Below are 10,422 nucleotides of genomic sequence, written 5' to 3'. Positions count from 1 at the left end.
GTCATTGATGGCCAGAACTGAGCCCAGAGGGTTGAGCCTACCCAAGGGCACTCAAGGTCAAAAGCAGCTGAGCTGTCCGCCAAGCCAAGGGCATCTACACAGACTTCCCAGGGCCCGTCCTTTTCAACCTTAGTTTCACTTTAGGCCACCAAGCCTGGCCAGCACTTTACACATGGCAGGAACCCTGGGCTTGGATGGCGGCCAGTCACTCTGCCATTTCCCAGCTCTGTGACTGGGGCAAGTGGCCCCATTTCTCTGGGCCTCAGTTTCTCCATCTGTGAGGGTGGATTAGAAATCCCAAGGGGCAGGTGGCATTGGGTTCCATCACTGAGCAGGTGATGTTGTAGACAGACCACATCCTCCCCTTCCCAGTGCTGTGACCTTGGGGATGTCCCCTCACCTCTCTGGAAAATGGGGGTGGGGTTGTTGTGAAGGTTAAAAGGGATAAAATCACGTGTGTATTGCAGGGGGAAGGAGAGAGAAGCCTGGTCAGGTAGGTAGGTCGAGGTTATGTTGCCTAGACTTTTTATTCCCAGGATTAGAATAACCTCATGGCTGCTATCCAGCAAGTGAGAGGTGGCCCTTTGAATGAGGGAAGATGGATTTTTTTCCCTCCTCCACCAAAACCGGACTCTCCTTGGGGTTTGGCAGGATCCCAAGGGGTGTAATTCCAGCCAGGAAGCCGGGGAGCCCAGGCGGACCGAGGCCCGTGATTTTGCCTCTGTCCGTCCCGGTGGCTCTCCGGGCGTTTCTGACCTTGAAAGGAGTTTTGTTCTCCAGATAATGTGCTCAATGTCACCTGGGAAAATCACGCTGACTGTCCGGGTGCCCAGAAAGCTAAATGAGGCATTATAACCCAAAACCACATCCGGCCAGGCTCCCCTGAGCTGGACTCCAGCTGAGGGACGCTTGCAAGGGACTGGGCAATTTCTCCTCCTGCTCAGCATTAACTGTCGGTGGCGGTGAGCGCTTCTTGAGCACCCCCACCAGCCCCGTGCTAAACACGTGGAGCATCTTGTTTCATTTAAGCCTCACGGCTGCTGGATCCTAAGTCCTGTTGTCTTGGTTCCCATTTTACAGATGACAAAACGAAGGCTAATTTTCTACCTGCCAGAGCGGCGGACCAGGGACTTTCACCCCGGGAATCGGGCACCTGACTCTGGGCCCTAAGCCCAAAGCGATATTAAAGGGTTAGATTAAAAGTCAAATACCCCAGTGGTTTCCTGGGGCTGCCCGGGCGGTCGCCCCTCCCACTGCTGCAGCCAGGAAGCATGGACAGTCCCCGGTGAGCCCTAGTCGGCCAGTGTGGGAGAGCTGGGAGTTGGGAGTTCAGAGGTGGCTGCTAGTGCCTTGTTATGTCCCCAAGCCAAGTCCCTCTCTTATCCTGGCTTCCATATCCCCATCGGTCAGCTGAAGGGGTTCATCATTTATTCAGCTGACACGTGCCCAGCTCTGTGTGACCCTCACAGATACAGTGTGAATAGAACATAAGTCCCTGCCCTCAAGGAGCTTAGGGCTTTGTGGGCTAGACAAATAAACAGGGTAGAACAAATACGGTGCATCTGTCCTTCCATCCACCCATCCACCTAGGAACTATTCTAGGTGCTGGGGATTTAGCAAAATTACTGTCCTCACAGAGGACAAGATGCTCCATGTGTTTTGGGAGGAAGACAGTAAGAAAGAAACAAGTCAACAGATAAGATGCCAGATGTCAATAAGCGCCAGAGAAAAATGAAGCAGAGAGAGGGATGTTGAACGATGGGGGATGGTCATGGAAGCCTCAAAGAAGGTGACCTTCGAGCAAGAGCTGAGGGAGGCAGCCATGTGGGCGTGTGGGGGAGGAATATTCCAGGCAGAGGGAGGAGCAGTGCAAAGGCCCTGGGGTGAGCGAGTGCTTGGCATGTTTGAGGAAGCAAAGGCCCGGGTGACTGGGAGGAACGAGGAAGGGGGTGAGTGGTGGCCTCGTTGGCAATGGAGGTCGTTGGCTTTGACTTCTGAGCGAGTTGGGGAGCCTGCCGATGGTCTTGAGCCGAGGAGTGACATGACCTGTCTTGTGTTTTAAGATCGCTCCTGCTGCTGGATGAAGAGTAGGTGGAAGGGAGGACAAGGGAGAAGCAGTCAGGAGGCAGCTTCAGACAGTCAGGTGAGGGACACCGCTGGGTGGGATGGAGGGGCAGAGAGGGAGGGCGGGGCAAGGAGTGGATGGAGTCTAGATCTTTGTTGAAGGGCAAGGGTCAAGCCAGCCGGAATTGCTGATGGAGTGGACTTGGAGTGTGAGAGACCACGATGCCCCCCGGGCTTTGGACCTTGGCACCTGGGACAGGGGCGCTGCCATTACAGGGTTGCTGGGAGAGGGCCGGGCCTCTGAGTGTGATGTAGTCTAAGTGACATTTGAGGTGTGCATTTCACCAGCCCTTGGATTAACAGACGCGAAAGGCATGCCCCACACCGAGAGAAAGCGCAGGGCCATGTTGGGGGCGGCATGGAGCGGGGGCACCTGACCCAGCCGGGGGCACGTGACGTCCAGGCTGAGATCTGAAGATGGGCAGGTCGGACCGGGGAGGACTTTCACCTGCACCCTTTGTCTCCTCCCAGTGGCACAGCCGGGTAAGCTGGATTTCTGGTTCTGTTCCAGGCTCTGGTACCAGTTGGCTGTGTGAGCTGGGTCTCATTATGCAGTGTAATGGCTCAGAGCCTCGGTTTCCCCATTGCAATGCAGTGCGTCTTTGTGTGCCCCCCCCCCCCAATTCATATGTTAAAATTCTAACCCCCAAGGTGATGGCCATAGGAGGTGGGCCTTTGGGAGGTGATGAGGCCATGAGGGTGGTGCACTCATGTGGGATTAGTATCTTATAAAAAAAGACCTCAGAGAGCTCCCTTGCCCCTTCCTCCTTGTGAGGCCATTAGGAACCAGGAAGTAGGCTCTTACCAGACACCAGGTCTGCCTGCATCTCATCTTAGACTTGCTTCCCAGCGTCCAGAACTGTGACAAATAGATTTCTGTTGTTTACAAGCTGCCCTGTCTGTGGTACTTTGTTAACAGCAGCCTGAATAGACTAAGACACCCACCTCCAAAAGGATGGCCAAGTCCTGCACCAGCAACTTAACCCTTCAGCTGTGATGGATTTCTTTGAAAATATGATTTAAAACGATGGATGCATTCCCCCATGCAGGCTTGTGTACACACACATACACACACACCACATCACATAACACACACACCACATCACACACACAATAGTGTATGTAATTTCCAGGGCTCACGGACCCGAGGTGCATTATGGCCCCTGGGAAATACTCCCCTCTCTCCTCCCTCCTGACCTCAGAACACTCTTGCTTCCAGACTCACCGCGCTTCAGGTCAAGCCCCTCCACCATGGCCTCTTCTGCTTGGACTCCAGTGTTAGACTAAGCCTGTGACCTCGTAAGATGTCTCCTTGCCTTTGAGGGAAACACTCAGGTTGGTGAACAAAGCCCAGGTGTGTGATAAGCTGGGGGGCGTGTACGTTTCTTCCCACTTCCTTCAGTCACCAGCCTTTCACTCGAGGCTGTCTGGTGGGCTGGGCAACGAGGGAAACGCCAGCCCCAAATCAAAGCGGGTGAGGGTGTGGTGCTTCTGGGTGGAGAAGGCGTGAACAGGGGTTACCGATCCACAGCTAAACCTCAGGCGTGGCCCTTCTTGCCCCTGTGCCCTCTATCTTTCTGCCTTGGTCATTCTAGTCCTGCCAACAGATTTACATATTTCTCCGGGTCCTGGGGATCTCCCCTGCAGGCTGTGAAAGTTATGGGCACTGCATCTGAAAAGCCTTTATCCCTGCATCTGGCATAAGACTTGCAGAGCGGGTGCTGGGCTTGTGTTCTGCCGTACGCAACGCAAGTACAACTCCAGTCGGCTCCGGTGGAAATGTACTGGGCTCCCTACTGAAAATGCTGCGGTGCAGCTTTAGGCACGGGGAGCCAGCAGCTCAGAACCTCGCTCTCTCTCCATCCTCAGCCGTTTTCTGCTGGGGTGGCTTCACTCTTGGGCACATTCCCCCTTACAGTGTTGGCTTCTGGTGGCTCCAGGCTGACCTTCTGAGGCTCAGCAACCCCAGAGGGAAAATAAAAAAAAAAAAAAGCTCCTCTGCACATAGTTGCAGCAAATACTGTGATGAGCTCTCATTGGACAAACTTAGGTCACATGCCCACTTGGGAGCCAATCACTGTGGCCAGGGAAATGAGATGTTCTGATGGCCAGACTTAGATCCTACCTACCCTAGGATTGGTGTTGAGGGCTGGAGATTGGAGACAGGGTAGGGTGTCAGGAGGTTCATTCACCCCCCTGGAACTATAAGGAGTAAAGGTGGGGGTGGGGTGGTTCCTAGGAGGAAAACCGAGGTGCTGGTGGCAGAGGTTGGAGGATGGATGCTGGGCAGGCAAGAACCAGACGTGTCACTGTAATGCTGGAAATGCTGGCCTGACAAATGAGCACGTAGCCGTTGGAGGGTTCAGTGAACCATGAGATGGAGGTTCAAGTCCCAGCTCTGCCACTACACTAGGGTGACCGTGGCGAGGGCATCTCTGCCTCTCTCGGCCTCAGTTTCTTTACCTATAAAATGAGGACACTTGGAATAGATGACTGCCAGGGATTTTCCCCACTCGTTCAGTCATTTATTTATACATTTTTCCCCCTCCCAGTTAATATTTGTTCAAGGGCTTTGGAGTGAGTCCGAGCTGTTCGGATGTTTACTCGCTGTAGCAGGCTTGACTGATGCACCTTGTCAGGTGTGCTCAGCTGTACCCTTCCCGGACACCCTGCGGCACTGGACGCCATGCGGTCTCTGCTTGCCTCCCACCGTGGGTGGCCTGGGTCAGTTGCTGCAGCCACGTGGCCAGCTCAGCCTGAAGTGGCATGGTCTGAGTTACGGCCCAGTCTCCCAGCATCCCCAGCTGTTGCCCAAGCCGCCCTGACCGGAATTCTTGGCAGGGGAGGGGAGGACCTCTTGGCCTCTTCTCCCAGACTCAGGTGAAGAAACTGCCTTCCCTTTTGGCTGCCCTAAGGCTCAGGTGACACAACCCAGGAGTGAGGAGCAGTTGGGTTCAACTGTAACTAATAGTGGACAGGAGATGGGACACGCTGCAGATGAAGTGCTTGCCCTCCCTCCCTGCAATGCTTCCCGTGGCTTCTGCAGACACACCCTGAGTGACAGAACTCCCGGATGTGTGTTTTTGAGACTCTGTGGCCAACTCCGTAAGGCATGATTTGCATTAATTTTTCCTCCTTCCCTGCCTCACAGTGCCCTTTCCTTCATTTCTGTTGGATCCAGATTACAACCCCTGTAAAGCATTAGCTGAGAAGTTTTGCCTCAGGCTCTGTTTTCTGGGGGAACTCAAACAGAGATACTGGCTGTGTGACCCTGAGCAATTTACTTAACCTCTCTGAGCCTCAAATCCTCATCTGCAAAAGGGAGATAATAATAGAACACCTATCATAGGATTGTTCAATAAATGATAGCTTTCATTAGTATCATTACTGTGAGCCAGGTGCTGGTTGTATCACATGAAAACATGTATTCAACATTGAATTGCAAGAATATTTATTGAGTGTCAACTGTTTCAGATTCTCTGCTACTCTCTGCTCCCAAGATGCTCACAGTCTAGAAAGTGAGGCAGAGAAGTAATTGGGCAATTATACTGTGGTGTTATCAGTGCTTGAGAAGATTCGGGGCTAGTCATGGTGGTCAAGGATGGTAGGGATGGCTTCTCAGAAGAGTTGATGTTAAAGCTAAGATCTGAAGGATTTGAGGGGAAATGTTTCAAAGATTATATTGGCTGTCATTATCAAGAAGCAGGTAAATTATAGGAGAAACAAAGTGGATAAATATACACTGAGCAAAACGCATGAATATGGTCTTTGCCAAGGAGTGTGTGGGTTACTGTTCAATATGGGAACCATAGCCACATACGCCTATTTAGATTTAAATCAATTAAAATTAAAATGAAATTTAAAATTCAGTTCCTCCGTCGCACTGGCCGCATATCAAATGTTCAGTAGTCATCTGTGGCTACGCTGTGTCGCACAGCGCAGACAGAAAACATCTCTGTCACTGCACAAGTGCTATTGGACAGGACTGCCATAGAGTCTGAGACCAGTCAGCCAAATCAGGACAGACTTCCTGGAGGAGGGGGTAGAAGATGGCAGAGAAGGGGTTCTGGGAAAGTCCCTGGGTGGCACTGTCCTCTATCATTAGGAAGAGAAAAGCCAGGACTGGGAATGGGGGTGGGGTGTTGGCTCTGGAAACAGTGTACAACCTGACACCTCCTCGGTCAGAGTATAATCTCTGGGTGTGTGCTGGCTGGCAGCCTCATGCCTGGGGGAGAGGACACAGGGATGAGGGGGAAATCAGCTAAGGGGGGACTGCCAGGACACCCCGCCTCTTCTGGGGTCAGGAGGACTCTGGGAGTTGTAGTTTTATCCCCCTCAAAGCTTTCAGGAGTAGAAGAGTTGATACTGGGCCTGGGCTTTTTGGGAGGATTAGAGTTGTGGTGGTGAAGCTGGTCAGGGCCGGGGACACATCTGGGTTTGGGGTTTCCGCAGGTAATGTCAGTAGGGAGTATGTTCTCTCTCCCATTCTTAAATTCTAGGATAGATGCCAAGGTGAAGGACTAAGTTGGATGTGGTGTTGAGGGGCATGGGACATTCAGTTAAACAGAACCCTCAGCCCACACATTCTGGTTGATTGAGGTTTTCCCAGGAAAGACAGAGGAGAGGCTGCAGGTATTCTACCAGACCAGCCGCTGACTCCTGCCACACACACTTCTCCCTGGGAATGGGAGTTGTATTTAAAAGCCATTGAATCGGGTCCCATTGATCACTGTGCTCAAGACATCCAGATGTTAAAGGAGAATATTCTGACATGGAGCCTCAAGCTCACCAAGGCTGTAAAAGGGGGGTGGTGATTGTAACTTCAAAAGGATTGCTGTGCAGATTCAGTGAAACAATGGGTATGGTGTATCTCCTATAACAGGAGTTCCCTTTCCACACACACACACCATACACACAGGAGGTAAGAGAGCTCCCTGCCAATTCTCCTGAGGCCACACACTGGTGGTGTTCTCCCCCCCCCCCTGCCCCCCCCACGTTATTGTCTGATTTACAAAATGTACAGATGATTTTAGGACCTTCGGTTACTCATGCTCCGTATGTTTCCCTAGGAACACGTGTCGCAAATGCAATTAAATTTATCTGTGCAGTTATTGTTTACAATGTCTGTAAACTCCACCAGTGCTTGGAAGTTGCAGGCTGCTTCACCACTTTGTCCCCAAGCACCCAGCATATAGTAGGTGCTTAATACAGATCTATGGAATGAAATGAGTAAAGGATAGCAAAACAGGCATTTTCCATTCAAGAGCGACCTCCACCGATTCTCTTAACTTGTCTACAAGCCACACTCCTCAGCCCCCACTTCAACACAATGGCAGAGACTGGCATAGGGCAGGCGCCCCAGCTTGGGAAACTCAGGCCAGGCTCCCGGCTCTGGGTGCAGTTCCCAGCTCGCCACCAGGGGGCGCCAGTGATTCGCGCAGACCCCGCCGGCTCTCTGGCGGGCGAGCGCTTCAATGGGCGAGCCTTTGGGACCTAATGCTGAGGTCCCCGGCTGCATTAGGCTCCCGGGGGCGCAGACTCGGCGGCGCGTCAGTGTCCATTGTGGGGGATCCGGGGAATCGCCCAGGGAACGGTGGCGGGACCATGAACAATAATCCAAGTCGCGCACGGCTCGTTCTGTCCTCTGGGGCCTGGGGCGTTTCCCGGAGGCGTGTCCGCGACCTCTGACCCGCCGGCCAGTGCTTAGGACCCTGAGCCAGCGCGGGTCCCGCAAGTCACGCTCCGCCCCGGGGCCCTCCGCGCAGGCGCCGCCCGCCGCGGTTCCCATGACGACGGGGGGCGCTTCCCCGCCCGAAGCCCCGCCCCCAGCAGGCTAGGCTGCGCGGGGCCGCGGGCGGCGAAGGCAGGTGCTGTGGGCTGCGGGCAGGTGGCGGCGCGCCGCGGGCCGGCGGTGACGGCGGCTCCAGGGTAGGTTGCGCGGCGGCCACGGGGGGGTGGGGTCCGGCCAAATGCCCCCTGTCCCGGGCCAACGAGGGGGCTGGGGAGCCTGCGGCCGGCGATGGCCACTAAGTTCTGCTCGGCTGAGGCCCCGGGAGAAAAGTTGGCAAAGTTGGCCGGGGAAGAGGCGGGGAGACCCAGTGGGTCTCCCGGGGCTCCGGGTCTGCGGGGAGGGGGCAATTCCGATTTGGGACCGAGGAGATATGTTTCCGAGACTAGGGAGTGGATCCCGCGGTAGGTCCCGCGCCACCCGGCTGAAGATCCCAGAAGGGGTCGGTGGCCGGCGGCCTGAGGTTCCACTCGGTCCCACCCTGGGGGTGACGGTGAACGGTGATTGGAGACTAGAAGCTAGTACCACCCCCCCCCCTCACTCCCCCCTCGCTGGTCCAAGAGGAAATCTGGTGGTCGGGAGCTGGGTGATCGCTGCAGATCCGGGGTACCCAGCCTGGAGCTGCTAAGATCTGGACGTCGGTGCGGGTTGGAGACCCCGGAGGTGAACACTGGGGAACGGGGTGCCGAGCGAAGCGGAGCCCGGGGGCAAAGGGATTCTGCGGGCAGCCGGGGCCGTGGAGAGACTGCGCGCCGGGCCCGCGGGCGCCTGGGCTCTGGACGCGCCCTCCCCGCTCGGCCTGCGCTCCGCTCCTAACGCCTTCCCAGGGCTGAGGCACCCTGATCGGTTTAGGGCTCAGGCTCCAGAGCTCCCAGGCGGGTTCCGTCGGTCCCCACCCCTCTGGCGGCGCCGCCAGGGTCTGCAGGCGGGGCCCTGGGGAAGGGAAGTGGCGCATTGACCCCCACCCAAGCCTGACCTTTCCACACCCTCCTGGCACACACTCTCCTCCACCGGGGCACCGCGCCCTGAAACCCCGCTCTGAGCCTCGGAGCGGAGTGTGCGACCTCTGCGATTCGCCCAGGTGTCCAAATGCTTCTTGCCGCTGGACAAGTTCCTCTAGCCGGGAGCAGCCATTACCTTTTGGAAAGGAAAGGGCTTGTACCTGTTGCACAAAGAAAGAGCTTTTTCTTTGCAGCTCCTTTGTGACCTTGGGCAAAACTCTTAACCTCTCTGAGTTCAGGCCTCTCTTCTGAGCAAAATCAGGTGAGGGTGGGGTTCACAGCCCTCCCTCTTCTTCGGCTGGAAAGATTATCGGGTATGATAGGTATGGAACAGATACTAGTGGGCCCTCATTTGTGGCCCCTTCTCTCCCACATCCCATCCATCCCCTGTGCTTCCTCTACAGTATCCGAGGGAGGGCTCCGGGAACCCAACTTGTTGCCTTTGTAAACTGCAGGGTTAGAGAGATGTTTAACTTGGTCTTTCTTCCAAAGGGATTGAAAGACTAACTCCCCACCACCCCACCCACCCCACCCCGCCCTCCTCCAGTCCTTGCAGTGAGAAGCTCTGGGGTTTGGCTAATCAGTAACCAGGGCCTTTGGACAAGGCTTCCTTGGCCCAGCTTTCCCTTTGCTGATCCATCGAGGCTCAGGGACAAACATGCATTCACCCCAGACATAGGCATCTCAGCCCGGGGACAGTTCCCGTCCTGGTGGTTTTAGGGGGAATCCTTTTTAAAGGATTTACGAGTACATGCTTGACAAGGGTGCAATTACCGGAGAGAAGAGCCGGGTTTCAGTACAGTGTCTGGGCACATGTTTCGTGTGTGTGTGTGTGTGTGTGTGTGTGTGTGTGTGTGTGTAGCACCTACTATAGACGTGCTATGGCCCAGGGCAATATAGAATCTGCCCTCCTGGCATTACATTCTAGCTATGAAGTAAGCAGCTTGCCCTCCAGTCCAGTGAGGCAGCTGTGCTGGCTCTTGATGGGGGTGCAGCCCTCACCCCAGATTCTGAGGCTGGAAGGGCCTCGTTCCCCTTGGAGGTCCTGGGGGCTGGCTTTTGTTCAGGGCTGACCTTGGTAAGAGAATGGCCCTGAGCATTTCTCCCATGTCAGCATCACCTGTTTCATCTCTGATCCGCTGAGAAAAAGAGCCCCTGAAAAATATTTTAAATATTCATTCATTCATTCATCCATTCAACAAGTACTTCAAGACACTGACAGTCACATCCTTAAGGGAGGGGTAAAGGCTTTGTGAAAGGAAGCAATTGTTTAGAAGGTGCCAGTTGTGATAATGGGAGGAGGGGCTGATGCCTTCAGAATTGGGGGCGGGGCGGGGAGAAAGAGGTTCAGGGTTTAGTTATTGGAGAGCTTGCTATGGGAAGAAGAGGTTGGCGTTAGGGCCTGGGAGGAGAAACAGGGATAAACCGGGGAGTTTCCGGAGAAACCAGGATGGAAAGGAGGGAGCCATCCTGGGAGGTTTGGAGCCAAATGCTGGCCCTGCCCCTTCC

At 54.7% G+C, this 10,422-nt stretch overlaps 1 protein-coding gene across 7 annotated transcripts in view; it reads left to right on the top strand.

Moving 5' to 3' along the window:
- Nucleotides 1-7,953: 7,953 nt before the first annotated feature.
- Nucleotides 7,954-10,422, top strand: part of KIAA1671 (KIAA1671 ortholog) — a 135,220-nt gene continuing 132,751 nt past the window's right edge. For 6 of the 7 annotated variants that reach the window (XR_004974828.1, XM_036353655.1, XM_036353656.1 and 3 more), the window contains exon 1: nucleotides 7,954-8,052. The gene's annotated coding sequence lies outside the window, so the exon portion shown is untranslated. The remainder of the gene's footprint in view (nucleotides 8,053-10,422) is intronic. The other variant, XM_036353652.1, reaches the window with a different exon arrangement.

The sequence above is a fragment of the Myotis myotis genome, unplaced genomic scaffold (assembly GCF_014108235.1).
Source record: "Myotis myotis isolate mMyoMyo1 unplaced genomic scaffold, mMyoMyo1.p scaffold_m19_p_20, whole genome shotgun sequence".
Taxonomy (NCBI): Eukaryota; Metazoa; Chordata; class Mammalia; order Chiroptera; family Vespertilionidae; genus Myotis; species Myotis myotis.
The sequence above is the reverse complement of the archived record's forward strand: the minus strand, read 5'-3'. Positions and strand labels throughout refer to the sequence as shown.